This window comes from Dipodomys merriami, unplaced genomic scaffold (assembly GCF_024711535.1).
Source record: "Dipodomys merriami isolate MVZ:Mamm:240054 unplaced genomic scaffold, mDipMer1.0.p SCAF_414, whole genome shotgun sequence".
In the NCBI taxonomy this organism is placed as follows: Eukaryota; Metazoa; Chordata; class Mammalia; order Rodentia; family Heteromyidae; genus Dipodomys; species Dipodomys merriami.
This window is the reverse complement of record NW_027205760.1, coordinates 214,720-231,917: the sequence shown is the minus strand read 5'-3', so window position 1 is coordinate 231,917 and position 17,198 is coordinate 214,720.

The window sequence follows — 17,198 nt, the reverse complement described above, 5'->3', positions numbered from 1 at the left end:
ATTCCTCAGGACATATTTTCTATTATTTTCTAACATTTCTATACATTCTGAGAGTTGTTGCATATATGTGTTTGCACATATAAGTGCTTCTGCTTGTATGTGCATGTTTGTATGTATGTATGCAAAAACCTCAAGATCTTATTCAGCAATTTTGCTCATAATTACTACTCCATCACTTGAGTAATTCTTCCAATGCAGCTTTTGGCTGGTTAATGATAGGTAGTGTCTCAAAGACTGTTCTGCCCAGACTGGATGCAAACTGAACTTCCCAGACTTCTTTAAATTCTTAGGTTTTATTTTTACAGGAGTATCAACTTTTAAACTAGAAACATTTTTGTAAGTGCAAAGTCTAATCTGTAGCACAGATTTTTAACAAAAGAATTCATATAAAGTTAGATGAACATATACATTACATATCCTGAATGTACATTGTTAGAAATGAGATCTTAAGCCTGGTGCCAGTGACTCAGGCCTAATCCTAGCTACTCAGGAGGCTGAGATCTGAGGATTGCAATTCAAAGTTTCCGAGGCTTATCTCCAATTAACCACCAGAAAACTGGAATTGGCGCTGTGGCTCAAGTGATAGAGAGCTAGCCTTGAGCTGAACAGTGGAGGAACATTGCCCAGGCCCAGAGTTCAAGCCCCACAACCATCAAAAAAAATAGGAAAAGGAAAGAAAAAGAAATGTGATCTTAGCAACCAGTTCATTGCTACTATAATTCCTGCTCTCTCAACCTGATATTATTTCCAGTAAAGTCCATGCTCTTATATCCAACATTCGTTGGAACCAGAATTATTCTTCCATTCTACTTTGTACAAATTTGCATGATTAGCTACCCTGATTTAGAGCTGGTAGATGAAAGAGAGTAGTCTCATCCTCCATGTTCCACTTAGTAGTAATGTACCATTCCCATTAATCAACATACTGGTCTTGGCATTATTGTTTCAAAGTTGTCTTATATGCAAAGTCTCTATAGTGTATTGAACCATTATACTTGAACACAGAGCTTCTCTCTCTCCTATTATTCCTATTGTTTTTCCTACTGTTAACTTATGTACCCTTGGGAAATAATGCACAACACACACACTCACCCACAAAATATATTTCTGAGAACCTTCTTCCCATTTAAAATTGGTTTTAATTTACAGAGCATTTATGAAATTTGAACATAATGTGCTCCAGGAAACGGTTTTTCACGCTTTAAAAAAATAGTGTACAGAGGGGTTAGAGTTACATAAGTAAGTTAATGATTACATTATCTATCTAGCATTGTTACCTCCTCTTTTGTTTTTCCCCTGCCATCCCTTTTCTTCTCACCGTCCCAACTCCCCCCTCCCTTCCCCAAGTTGTAAATTTTCTACATAGTGTCTTGTTCATCTCATTTTGACAATGGGTCATACTGTATCCATGTTTCAGCATTTAGTTATTTACCTTCCCCTCTCCACATTAGAAAAATGTATATGCAAGATACAGGTCACTGACATCAAATACAGTGAAAACAGGGGTTATACCGAGTAGGAAGAAAATAGAAGAGAAACAAAAAAAATCACATAGTACATGTTAGATACATTAAAAACAATAGCAAGAAAGAAGAAAACAAGTTTTGTCCCTATATTGGGGTCCATTTCACTTATCATCTTATATGACCATATGTATTAGATAATGTTTTATAAGCCATTTAAATATCATATTTCTCGTTACGAATTCTTCTCTGAAACATGTGTTACCTCATGTCCAAAAATATACTTGAGCTATTTCAATGAGGCCAGAAAACATTCATTTTACCTGGAAAAGCACTATAGATTGTTACTGGAAGTAAGTGGAAGGAACTGATACTGCAAGTGGAAACTGAATCCAAGAGAGGAATTGAACATAGAAAAATGACAAAGTTCCAATTAATTTGTGCTGTCCCTTTTACTGTACAAGAAAAGAATAGGCTTGAAGGAAACTCTATCCCTGACTTGTTGGGGTGTTGTTGCTCTTTACTCATATAAAACCTTTCTGCAAATTTCTAGTTGAAAGTATTACTAAAGAAAACAATATGCCATTTGAAGGCCAGCATAGGAGAAATGGAAATAACAATGAGATGTACAAGAATTTATGTTGAAAACAAACTTTACAACTTTCTCAGGGGGGGTGGCAGTGGGGATGGGGAGGAATGGGGAAGAGATGGAAAGGGGAAACAAAGGAGGAGGCAACAATGCTTGATAAGAAATGTACCCATTATCTTGGCCATGTAATTGTAACCCCTCTGTAGGGTATTTTCACAATAACAAAAAAGAAAAAGGTGAAAAACAAAACACTCAAACAAAAAAGTGTTCTACTGCAAAGAAAGAAAGAAATGGTGGTTTTAAAGTGTCTTGTGCATGCATATTTCCCTCCTGAGATGATTCTCTTGGTGCAGAAGTCAGTTGTCCATTCCTTTAGTATGTTCCTGAGTTCTCTATAGTAATAAGGATTCCAAAAAACAGGATCCAGTAAGTATTATCAGCAAAATGATCCTCTTTTCAAACCAGTGCTTTAAGGAAGGTCCCAAAGAAATATGTGGGGTTTTTTTGTTTGCTTGTTTGTTTGTTTAGTTTGCGCTGGTTGTGGAGCTTGAACTCAGAGGCTGGACCCTGTCCCTGAACAGTTGTCTTTCCTGCCCACCTGCCCCAATGCTAGTACTCCACTGCTTGAGACAAAAATCCACTTCTGGCTTTTTTGGTGTTTAATTACAGATAAGAGTTTGACAGACTCTCCTTCCTGGGTTGGCTTTGAACTAAGATTGTAAGAAAGCCAACTGACACGAACTCTATAGACTTCTTTTTTGAAACAAGAAATATTAGATGAAGTTTATTATAAAGCTAATATTTGACAATTTTTAAAGAAGGCAATACGTCCAGTAAAAAAGGCATATCTTAAATAACTCAGCAAAAGTAGGTGCACTGAATCATTTTAGAATTATATTTTTTTCTGCCTGGGAAGATTGCTGTTGACCTTGTTGTTCCTTTTGGGGAAATTCAAAGTCATATTTACACATTTTAGTTGGTTATGGGACTTGATCGTTCATCCTGGGCATTGTCCCTAAGCTATTAAGCTCAAATTGAATACTCTACCACTTTAGCTTCAGCACCACTTCCTGGTTTCTGGTGGTTAATTGAAGATAAGTGTCTCATGGGCTTTCCTGACCAGGCTGACATTGAACCACAATCTTATGGTCTCAAATTCCTGAGTAGCTAGTATTATGGGCGTGAGCCACTAGTGTCTGGCTCATATGTCCATTTAGTGCACTTAATGACACTATGAAGACAAAGAATGGAAATTTGAAGCAATGGATCACATTGCAACTTTTTAGAAAAATTGAGGTAGTAATAAGTCCTCCTTTTCCATGTTGTTTCATTAATGACTCATGAGCTATGAGACTCTTACATTACCATCCTCCACTGTCTGTTTATGTGAATATAGTATCAGATATTGTTCATATAGAAATAGAGAAAAACTGAGATTTTTAGAAAACAAAGTAGATCAGGTATGAAAGAACAGCATAAAAGGATATATCATTTATCACACAGAGAACTAGCCTAAGAGATTTAGAATTCTAAAGGCAATGAGGAATAAGCCTAGTTGATAACAAGTTTTTCAATAACCAAAATAGGTTCCCTAGAAGAGTTTCTGGTATGTGTTAGTTATTATTATTATTTATTCCTTCCATCTGGATTTATTCCTTCTCTTCTGTCAAAACTGTTTTTTACCCTCTGAATGACTCTCTTTTTTATATTCATAAGTTTATTTTTATTATGAAAATATTGTACAGAGGGGTTACAATTTCATGAGCAAGGTAATGAGTACATTTCGTATCAAGGATTGCTGCCTCATGTTTTGCTTCCCTTTCCCATCCCTGCCCACGAATTTCCCCCCAATCCTCTTCCCCCTGCCCTGTGCCAAAGTTCTAAAGTTACAATGGGAATTTTTAAGATGGCATTACTTTTTCATTTTTTTACTATATATTATAATCCAGAGCAGGTGGTAGAAAAGGAAGTGGAAAACAATACTAAGTCCAGTAAGGCTGAGATTCCTATCACATAACTAAGGAAATATAGTGTTACAAGCTGCAGGACTCATAGGGCTGTTGTATGTGACATTACTATAGAAAACACTATTAACATCATCTCCAACATCCATTGCATTCTACTTCCACTTTCAAAGTCAAGAGTCAAATATCGTAGCCTTTTTATAGATTGGGTGTGTCCTGGGAAGGAAGAAGGAGATGTGGAAGGTGATGGTGGAAAAATATGTATTTTGGTTCCCTATCCACATTTTTTTGCATTTTTAAAAAGTGCTACTGATGAACTCCCATTTACATCTAATTGACTATGCTCTCTGCACAAGATGCAGATAAATGAAGACATTTATTCTAGTAGATAGTCACATATATTAACAAAAACCAGTTCTGGAAAAAAAAGATAATAGGTAAGAAAATATAAATTGTTGTCTATAAAATGATTTCCTTTCCAGGCAGAACAAAATGTAGTATTAAAATGCTAACTCCAGCTTTCTTAGAGTTTTTTGCTGTCTCAGTATGCAAATGTTCTCTAATTCCTGTAATATCCAAGAATAAAAGGCAGGATTTGAAGATCTCAGTACTTTTAGAAACAAAGGTAAATAATATCTTCCTTCTGGAAGTGACATATTATGGCAAGTATGATTGATTATATTATAGGTTCATTTTTTCCCTCCTTATTTCAAGTGTTGCATATCTTTGCATGTTACTTTATGTCCTCCTTCAGCTTCCAGTAGGTGAGATTTATCTCTCAACTCTGGAGTGTCAAGATGAGTCATGTGACTTACTTCAGGTTACAAAAATAAACCATAAATGGTGAAAGGGAATTTCTAGGGGAAGATTTCTATCTCATTTCTGTGTCAAACAGCTGACTTGTGTTCAATTAGCTATAAAAATAGCGTATTTCCAAAGAGAGTCTTCCTTCTACTTATATGCTGGAAGAATATAGCATGTAAAATTGAGGCAAAACTCAAATACAGCCACATATATATAACAGGTAGCACTAAGCTAATATTAGAATTTGATATTAAGAAGTTAGTTGCAGGGCTGGGAAGGTGGCTCAGCGGTAGAGTGCTTGCCTTGCAGGCATGAGGCCCTGGGTTCGATTCCTCAGCACCACATAAGCAAAAAAAAAGAAAAAGCCAGAAGTGGTGCTGTGGCTCAAGTGGTAGAAGGCTAGCCTTGAGCTGAAGAGCTGTGGGAGAGTGCTCAGGCCCAGAGTTCAGGCCTCACAACCGGACCCCCCACCCAAAAAAATAATAAGTTAGTTGCTTACCATTCTTATATCCCTTTATGATAGTTTACGATAGCACATCAGAATTTAACAAATACTAAGCAAGAACTAAACAAATAGATAGCATTTCCTGTTTGATGCTATTACATATTTTATAAATAAGCATTCTTCGTGTGATCACTTGTGGGGTTATCTTTTTCTTTTTTTAATTTTTATTTTTTTTTATTGTGAAAATACTGTACAGAGGGGTTACAATTACATGGGCAACATAATGAGTACATTTCTTATCAAACATTGCAGCCTCCTCCTTTGTTTCCCCTTCCCATCCATTCCCAGCCTCCCCCACTCACCCTATCCTCCTCCCCACCAAAGTTGTAAAGCTCGTTTTCGACATGACAACTTGTACTTCTCATTGTTGCAATGGGTCCACCTGTATCCTTATTTAAACGACTTGTTTTTCCCCTTCACCTCCACAAACTATACCGACATCAAATACAGTGAAAGCAGGGGTTATACTGTGGGTGGGGGACATACAAAACAACAAAGAAATAATCTTATAAATGCGTTAGAAACAAATGCATGGAAGAAAAAAAACATTTAAATACATATCTTAGGGTTCATTTTCCTAACATCACCTTATCTGAACTTTTCTGCTTGACTCAGACATATAGTAGATATTGTAAATAAGGGAAACCATGGGACCTATGTTTCTTTGGGCCTGGCTTATTTCACTTAATATAATTTTTTCCAAGTCTTTCCATTTCCTAACAATTGGGGCAATGTCATTCTTTCTGCTGGAGGCATAGAATTCCATTATGTTTTTAATCACTCTAGAGCATGTATCTAATATCCACAATCATTATCCAGACCTTGTGATTGAGATGAGGAAGAACAAAATATCTAGAATTCTCCTTCTCTTTTCCTCTTCTCCTTTTCCTAGTGTGAATTCTCATCCTTTCTCCAAATTCTCCTATTAATAAAGGAAGAATGACACATTGTGGATATCAAGCAAAAGGCTTCACATCAAGAATTTCATTTTTCCAGAAATAGATTAAGTAAATTAGAGTGGCTCAAGGAAGAATAAAAACGTGATTTTTTTTCTCTTTCTGGCTTCCACCACAAAGTCTGAACATGACTCTAAATATCTAATAAACCATTTGCCTTGGCTAGCACTTTAAAGCATAGTTTATTTCTAACTGTTTATTTTCAGTCATGGGGCTTGAAATCTGTGCCTGGACACTGTCCCTCAGCTCTTCAGATCAAGACTACTACTCTACCACTTGGGCCACTGCCAGATTTCTGGTGGCTAATTGGAGATAAGAATCTCACAGACTTTCCTGCCTAGGCTGGTTTTGAACCATGATTTCAGCTCTCAGACTCCTTAGTATTTAGGGTTAAAAGCATGAGCCACAGGCACCTGGCTACATAATTATGTTTTAACATATTTACATTTTATATTTTACATATTTACATATTCATTCCTATGTTGTGTAATGTTCAATCTACATCATATCCATTAATTTCTGCATGTAACTTCTATTTTTAGTGAGAATTCTCAAAAACATAGTTTCTGACTCTGATGAAATATCTGTTCTTAACTAAAATCACTTTGCTTCTTGTGGTTTACAATTAACATATTTACTTTTATTCATGGATGTCTGCTAATCAAAATTATATAAAACATGAATTGTAACGTTAAAAAATTCATGGTTCCATTACTTGTATTAAGAAAATAATTATGCCTTTCGTTTTCAATTATATTTCTGTGGGAATGTGTAAAATTAATTGATTTAGCTGTTAAAATTGATAACAGTTACATAATATCAAGATAATTTAAACTTGTATTTGAAAATTTCACACTTACCACAAATATACTTCAACATTCTTCTAACACATACTTAAGATAACAGTAAAGCAAATGTTGGTGTTAGCCGTTTATATGTAGAATCCTAGAAACTCGGGAGGCTAAAACCTGAAGATTTTGGTTCAATGTCAGTCCAAACAGACAAAAATGTGAAAACTTATCTCCAATTATCCAGCAAGAAGGAGAAGATGAGGATGTGGCTCAAGGAAAAGAGTGTCATCAGCTAAGAGCAAAAAATACAAGGGAGCCCATTAAACATTGAGCTCAAGCCCTAAAAATGGCATATACACACAAGATGACAACAAAAACGTACTATGGACATCAATAATGAAGACAAAATAGTAGGAAAGATCATGAGAAATGTATAAACAAATTTGAAACAGAAATCATTTGACAGAATTTTGATTCATGAGAGGGAAAAGTCGCAGTCTCATTTGTACAATCTCATTGTAGTCATTTGCGTTGAAACCTGGCTATTGGGTAACATGTGAAAGGGCAGATTGGATTACCTGACAAAGCAGACATTCCTGTGACTATGCACCATCCCACTCTGCAATCATCTAAAATCATGCTTGTTAATTTAAATATTACCTCATGTTAGAGATCATTCCACACAGGCTGGGGTCCTTAATTTGAGGCTTCAGACCAGTGCTTTTGTTTCTAGCCATTCCTGTTTTATTCCCCTTCCCTGGTGCAGATATACCTTACTTAGCTGGTACCAAGCCAAGGCTTTGAACTAGATCCCCCTGCTTAATTCCTCCTTACTCCAGTTACAACTCATTTCACATGCTACCTCTGTCTTAGCATTAGTTGTTTTCGTTCGAATCCCCACCAGAAAACTCTTGTATTCATGTCAACCCACTATAAATAACCTAGATAGAAAAGGGAGTAAGGATTTAGCATTGGGTGAGGCTTTCATCTATAGCTTTCCTTCTTAATAAATCTGTGCTACACTATCTCTTTTTTCTTCATTTCTTTTGTGTCTGACAAATGATTGATGTGGTTTGATGTAATCCCATTTATCCACAATTACATTGAAATTTTTGGCCAGTGCCCAGGAGCCCTCCTGTTTCCCCTAACTCTTCCTGCAACAATCTCAAAGTATCTGAACTTACATTGAGGTCTTTGATCCATTTGGAATCGATTCTGTTGCAGGTGGATATATCACGATCTAACTTCAGTTTTCTGTCTACAGACAATTCTACCCAAACTCTTTTTTGAAGAGGCTGTTTTTCTTCCATCCTTTATTCTGCTTCCTTATCAAAGATTATATGTCAGTTTCTGGGTCTGTTGTATTGTTGGTATTCTGTGCTTTCATTGGAAAGAATGACATTACCCCATTCTTGAAGAAATGGAAATCTGGAAAAAAATGATATTAAGTGAAATAAGCCAGATCCAATTCAATATATGCTGCATGGTTTCCCTCATTTGTAATAACTAGACATGTCCATATATCTACAAGTTAATCCAATAGATAGTAAAAGACAAATAATTACAATTGGACATGCTTAACTAAGAGCACTCTAAGCATTCACATGGCAAGAACAAGGGAAGCTATTCTTAGTAGAGGATCACAATGGCTCAGTAGTTATGTGTATATGACCATATAAATGTTTCTTATTGAAATGAACTCTAAGAATCAATCATACATGTGAAATACATATATTGCTATATAATTTTAAAAGATGTCATAAAAATAACCGACTTCTCTGTAAACTTAAAACCAAAATTCTAAGTTTAGAAGATAAAATTGAGGAAAAATTTCAGCACATAAAAAAAATACATAGGGGTAAAGGTAGGAGAGAAAAGATAAGATGAAAAGTAGAATAGCTAACTATTGAAGAATTAATAAACAATTTCCAAAACTATACAAGAGACCTGCAGGTACAGCTCAGTTGTAGTTCAATCTCCATAAAGGCCTAATAATAAGCTAATAAACAGTAGAAATAATTACTTGAAATAAATACTTTCATATGAGAGAGGCCTGAATCTAAAAACATTAAACAAAATACTCAATTCTTGTACCCAATGACATGAAACTACAAGAATGAAGAGGAAATAGTTGCCTTTTTTATCCTTTCCTTTCCTTTTCTGTTTTCTTCTCTTTTTTTTTTCCTTTGGCACTACTGGTGCTTGACATTGCTAAGGCTTTAATCACTTTATATTATTTTTCAGGCCAAGCCTCCCTTAAGCAAAGATCTCTTTCCTATGGCTTCCACAAATGTGAGATAACAGGGAAATTACCCTATATCTAGCTTTCTTTGTTTTTGTAGTTTCTCATGAATTTTCTTTTGTCAGAACTGGCTCTGATATCAGACTTCTAAATCTCTGCCTTACAATTATCAAGGTATATTTCAAGCTTGGTCCCCATTTTTCAATGTAACTTCTGTTTTCTATATTTCATTAAGTTTTATTAAGGTTAGTATGGATCTTTATGATCTTATAAGAACACAGAGAAATCTTTTGAATACTTTTCCAATTTATTTTGATATTTCTAGTATGATATCACAAGTGGGACACTAATATTTCACAAGTACCTTATGAATACTTCAGTTATTTTAATTATTTTCTAAACATATTAAGTCCAATATAATTTTAATCAACTCTATATGAATATACCATATTTACAGATACGTTTCTTTACCAAAAATAAGTCTGTCTCATGCTTCCCTTTTTATTATTAACCCCACTACTTCTCGTTCTCCCATCCCAAACCTCTTTCATCTTGGCAAACAACATATTTTTTTTCTTTCCGACTTCTTGATCATGTAGTAACTAAGCTTTTAATATTGAATTCAAATCTGTGGTAGATTATTCCCAGTTATTTTATGCTTTAATATTATGTTGTATTCTCTCGAGTTGCCTTTTGTTTCTGTTATTAGAGAATGTTGTACAATTCATTTCCCATTCACTTGAAGAAAGCTTGAATTGATTTCCATTTCTTCGACTAGAGTACATAATGCTGCTATAATCCTCTGTGTTTTGGCCTTTGGGTGAATGTTACATTTTATTTCTATGAGACAAAGCCTGAAGAGCTCAATCCCTGGGCTATACTGTGGGTATTTGCATATTCTTCATTCTAGGAACCTGTCAAACATTTTCAGGAGTGTCTTTCCCATTTGACATTCCTGCCAGGATCCAGTATCTTGATAGCGTTTAGTATGGTCATTATTGTATTATGTGAAGTAATATTCATACATGTCTTATGATGTCATTTTAGTTTTAATGTGCATTTATTTGATGACTGATGATTCTTCTTTTGTGTTTATTTTTCACAACATGTATTTTGTTGGTTTATACTTGGTGTTCGTTTTTTTTTTTTGGGGGGGGGATCCAGTCATGGGCCCTGAACTCTGGGTCTGGGTGCTGTCCCTCAGCTCTTCAGCTCAAGGCTAGCGCTCTACCACTTGAGCCACAGCGCCACATCCGATTTTTTCTTTTTGCTTATGTGGTGCTAAGGAATCGAACCCAGGGCCTCTGGCTTGCAAGGCAAGCACTCTACCACTGAACCACCTTCCCAGCCCTTGGTGTTCTTTTTAACATTAAGTTTTGAGAGTTCTATACAGAGTCTAGATTTGAGGCATTCTTTAGGTACAGGATTTGCAAATATTTTGTCCTTGACACTGGGTACCCTTCATCATAATCATCATCATCATCATCATCATCATCACTATTAATTTTGTATATGAATGTATGCTCCTGGGGTGTGAACTCATGGTCCCTGAGATTTCTTGCAATTTGTTAACAATTTACCATTTGAGTCATGCCCCACTTCTAGCTTTTTTGCTGTTTATCAGATGTAAGATTCTCAGGGAGTTTATTTTGTGGGCTGCATTCAAACAGCAATACACAAATCACAGACTCCCAAATAGCTAGGATGAGATACATGAGCCCCCAACTTCCAACTTCTATTCAGTACTTGCATATGAGTTTTCACAGACAAAATTATTTTATACTGGTATTGAGTTCTGCTATATCAAGTTTTCCTTTCCTGTAATTTTAATGCCAAATTTAAGAGTGCTTCATCTCCAAAATTGTCAAGACAACTTTCTTTGCTTTACATTTACATCACTCTTTTTGTTTTATATGCCACATTTTAATCCTGCTTGAAGATAACATTTGAATAAATTATGTTTAAGTCAATGTTCACTTTTTAATTCCCCCCCCATATGGTCTACCTTATCACCACTTATTAAAGAGAATGTAATTCCACAAATGTTTGCTTTTACCCCTGATTAAGTATCCCTTGATAATATTTATATGGAATTACTTGCCATTTAACAAAGCAGTTTATGTGTACAGTGCACTTAGAATTGTGTTACCACTTCAAAATCTTCACCCCATTTCTCACTACCCTTTCCTTTGTGTATTTCAATTCTGGGAACTATACAAGGGATTCTTGCCTGTATTCTATCCTTTTTCCCTTCAATTTCCTACCCCTCTCACTTTTCCTCCACTGTCCTCTCCTGTAAACATTTACTGGTATTTAATTTGTTGGGCTTTGACTTAGTCTTTTAAGAGAATTATTGTATTTTCACTCTCCATGGACTCTGACACTTCAGATAATTTATTTGTACATCCTTGCATACCATCTAGTATGTTTACTTTTACATTTATAGGCACTTTCTGTGTACCACAAATGAGGAAAATCATGTAACCTAAGTTTCTCTTGGTCTAGTTTATTTCATTTAACATCAGTATTTTGTCTTTCACTTTCGTTAAGAATGGGGAAAAATTATTCTTTCTGATGGATGAACAGAAGTACATTATGTATGTATAGCTGTATGTTTGTATGTATATATATGTATATAAACATACATACACACTTGTAAGCAGGATTCAATAAAATAAAATATATATAAATTTACACATATCTATCTATCTATCTATCTATCTATCTATCTATCTATCTATCTATCTATATCTATCAATCTATCTATCTATCTATCTATCTATATGTATAAATTCTTGATCCCTTTTTACAATGAGAGGCATCTGAGTTGATTCCATATTTTGGCTACAGAAAATAATGCAACAATGAACATGATTATGCTGGCAGCTTCAGTGTGGCTTTATTTCTGCTCTATTGGATAAATGCCTGTAAATGGAATTGCTGGGTCATAAGTAGCTCTCTATTCAGTTTAGTGAGCAACTTCCATGGTGTTTTCCAAACTGCATGAAGAATATTACATTCCTACCAACAGTTTAATAGAGTTTCCTTTGGTCGACATCTCTATCAGTATCTGTGATTGTTCATTTTTTCAAAGGACATTGTAACAGGGGTGAGATGAATCTCAGTGTTGTTTGGATTTGCATTTCTTTTATGGAGAGAGATATGTCTATTTGTCTGTTTTCTTCTGAGAAGTTTCTCTTTAAGTGTTTATCCCATATATTTACGGGGTTCTTGTTTATTTTAAGGTTTATTTTCGTTGGGTTTAATTTTTTATCTTTAAATATGGGATATGTATGAAAACCCTTATCTGATGATTAGGTAGTTATAATCTTCTTCTATTCTGTTCTCTTCTATATATTTACCTAACTTTTTCCTTTGCCATGAAGAAAATTTTCGGTTTGATGAAATTCTGTGGATCCAGAAAGAATGATATTACACCATTTATAAGGAAATGGAAAGACTTGGAACAAACTTAATTAAGTGAAGAAAAACAGACTCAGAGAAATATAGGTTGCCTGATTTCCCTCATTTGTTGTATTAGAATGTGCCTCTAATTCTACAAGTAAACACACTTGGACGGTAAAGGAGAAACCATTACACTTGGACATGATAAATTATATAGGATTCTAAACATTTACACACTAAGATCTAAGGAGGATGCCCTTTGGAGAGGATCACAAAGGATCAATAGCTATATGAATATTATCATATAAAATAATGTTCATCCAAATGATCTCCAGAAATGGATATGTAAGGTTTTATTTATTATTTTGCTTTTACCCTTCTGCCTTCTGTTGCTGTTTTCTATTTCTACACCTTAGGTCTTATATGTCAGTTTGGAAAGGGCAATAGGGAACACAGACATAGTGGGACAAAGAGTCAACAAATGCAGCAGTGCAACTCAATAGACACTACATTGAAAATGAACTATACAACTTGTGGGGGAGGGAGGTTGGAAGGGAAAAACTGGGAGAACATTAGGGAAGACTTGCCACTGTTCAAAAAGAAATGTGCTCATTATCTGACATGTAATTGTAACAATTCTGTACATCACCATTACAAATTAAAAATGGACTTCGTAAACAGGCCACAGTAGCCATACTAATATTGGATAAAATAGGTTTTAAATTCAAGTGGTATGAAAGTAAAAAGAGACAAAGAAGGACATTAAATATTGATAAAGAGAACTATCCATCTGGGGATATAACAATTCTAAACATCAGTGCCCTGAATCCTAGAGATCCGAAATTCATCAAACAAATGCGAATTGACATAAAAACATGCATATATCCAAACACATTGTTGATTGCTTGAACACATCATTCTTACCTCTGGACAGGATATCCAGGTCAAAACTTAGCAAAAAACTTCAGAACTAAATAACTGCATTGACAAGCTATACCTAACAGATATCTACAGAATATTTTACCTAGCAGTTTCACAATATATATTTCTCTCAGCAGCCCATGGAATGTTGTCCAAAATAGATCATATCGTAGATCACAAGGAAAATATGTGAAATTCAAAAATAAAAATGAAGTTATTCCTTGTATCCTGTCAGACCACGATGGGACCAAATTAGATCTCAACATCAAAAGGCATCACAGAAAATTGCGAAACTCACAGAGACTGAATAACACATTGCTAAATCATCAATGAGTCACTGAAGAAATATGGAGGGAAGTTCCAGCGTTTATGGAATTCAGTGCAAGTTAACACACAAAATTCTACCTCCTCTTTGACACAACAGCACAGGTAATACACAGAGGAAAATTTATAGCATTGAGTATGTGAATTTCCCGTTCTTTTTGATATTTCAAATGGCTTGGAAGTAACATAAAAACAAAATTTAATTTAGCATAAGAAAACAAATAAGAATCAACTCCATAGCATAACCTTTAGGAAAAATTAATTAAGAATATGGCATGTCCTTTGTAACTTAATATTAGACATTAGGGCATATGTCAGAAACACTCTACAAGAAGGAAACAGAAGTCTTTGATAAGGTATATTAAAAACAAGTAATTTTACCTACATTTTGTATTTTATGACAGCATATTTTTGTTTGCTAATCAGAGAAACAAAAATATTTTTAAATATTATATGAAAAATGCATCATCATGAATGAATGAAATCAGGGAATAGATAGCTCAGGAGCTGGGTGGTTCTCTTAAATATTCTCCTTTTTTTAATGATCAGGTGTTTTTGTATATTTGGAACTATAAATTTATTTTATGTCTAGGCAAGAAAGTTTGATTATTAGATCATTGTCTAAGAACCAATATCAGGAAACTAACTCGAGTTGGAGTGGTAAATATATGTGAGTGTGTGTGTGTGTGTGCATGTGCGTTTGTGTGTGTGTGTGTGTACATGCCTGCAATCATGTATTTACAAGGTAGAATCTTCTTTCCATCACGATATATACTTAATTGTATTAGTTATACTACATTAATGACAGCAGATAAAGGTAATTAACATTTTATGCCATATGTTTATGTTCCTATGATTTCATGAACAAACTAAAAAGTTATGTTTGAGGTATGAGCTTTGTGAAAGGTCACCTGAAAGTCCAAACATTTGCAATCTTGAGAAGGATATCAATGACAATGATTTTAGTGTAGGTTAATTTTAGACAACACTTGAAAGGATATGTAATCCAATATGAAAATGCAATATTTATATATCTTTCCATAGGTACACTATTCTATAAATTTGTAGGAAAACCAGTTAAAGTTGTCGGCTGATTCTAATGTAAATAATATACTGTGTTTATGTAGAGAATTTGAGTATCCAAAGTTTTATTATGCCTGTGGTCCTAAAACCAATACCTTACTGATATTGAGTGACAAATACAACTTCCTATAAGTACAGAAATTTTCCTTGTATCTTTTTAATATATATTTTTATTGTAAAGATACTGTACAGAGGGGTCACAGTTACATAACTCATGTAATGAGTACATTTCTTACTGAATGTTTTAAGCCCTCTTTTGTTTTTCCCCCTCCCATCCTTGCCATTTACACCTCCCCAACCCCTCCTCCACCCTCCCTCTGATAGTGTGTCTTGTCGATATCATTGTTACAATGGATCAATCTGTATCCTTTCCATGTATTTAAATGAAGAAATACTGGTTTGATTTAATCTGATTCTACTTGTGTGGACACACCGAAAATCACTCGCCAAGTTCAAGAGCACATAAATGAAACACACATCATTTTTGTCAGTTGCTTTAATTGTGTTATACATATTTCTTGACAGGTTACAAATTATTCTCAAATTTTAATACATTAAAATACTTACCTTTTTCTTATTTTCTTGGTCAAGAAATCAGCAATACCTCAGTCAACATTTCTAACATAGGACTTTTCACATGGGTTGGTTAAATGTTGACCTGAGCTCCAGTCTTCTGAGGACTCACTCATGTGCTTAGGAAATGAAGATGGCTGTTGGAAAAGAGGTCAAGGAAGGATGCCATTTAAAGCCTTATAACTTTATTCTATACCAGGATAATCTCCTGCTGCTTTGGTTGTTGAGAGTGTCTACAATAGCAAGCATTCCATGCGAAGCAGGGAATCAGCATATGACCTTTACTTACTGAGATTTCTGAATGACTTGCTATCACTTGTACTGAATTTTGCAAGTCAGTTCTGTCAAAACCAACCAGTTTTAAGAGATAAGAGGAGTGGTAAAAGAACTCTTAGAGACAAATACATCTTGAACATATTTTGTTCCAAACATTCAATCTAAGGCATATTCAGCAAGTAGTGAAACTTGTGTTGGCTGTGACTATGTGTCTTTCTCCAGGTGTGCATGTATGCAAGTGTAAATGTATGTGTGTATTTGTGTATATAGTAACATAAATGTGTACATATATAATGGCATATACAAATATACATATATAAATATAGTGCATATATATGAAGTGTTCCGTGACTTAATCTCTAGTTCCCAGCACCTTGTCCTTCTCACAAAGTGTTCATGATAAACTATTCTGAGGATCTGTGCTCTATGATGGGCATCCTTTGTACTTACTTCCCCCATTAGCTTGTTCTTCATCCCTGTGAACAACTTCGGTCTACTTTCCATAGGATAGATTTGTTTTCATTACATGTATTTCCTTACTGATAATAAAAGAAAAATGATGTTTGTAAAAGAAAAAGAACATTTAGGTCACAGTTTAAAAGTATCTTATATGTCCCAATGATTCCTATGAGATAAAATATATAATATTTTCTATGAAATATAAAAAATTTATAATAGTAGTAAAAGTGAAAGGGAATTCTTGCCATTTAGAATGGCAAAGAATAATATCACGTCACTGTTACAACTCTCGAAGAATGCAAGGATAACTGATGGTCCCTATCATGTTCCCCCAAAATCAGTGGATCCTGAAGTATAATAGTAGACCAGCAGAAATTCTAAGTAGAAGACATGGAGCCAGAAAGAGAAAGAGAATGAATGAGAGAGAAAAAAGACAGAGAAATATCATAATAATGAAAGTGCATAACAGATAAACAAGAGTTGTATGAGAATATTCATACTGCTATCTTTAGACTCTAAATGTACATTTGAAGGTATCTGATGTATGATAACACATCAACATAAAATATAAAGTGATTTTGATAAAAATAAAAATGACTAAGAAGAAATTATAAATGCAAAAACAATCTTCACAGAAGCAAACTCTCAGAGATATTTCATGACTTTGAAAAGGATTAAGTGGCCGAAGTTAAAATAAATTTCAAAGTATGACAATTCACAAAAATATAAAAAGAGCCTGATGCTGTGGTTCCTGCCTGAAATTCTAGCTACTCAGGAGGCTGAGATTTGAGGACCTTGGTTCAAAGCCAGCACAGGCAGGAAAGTCCATGAGATTCTCATCTA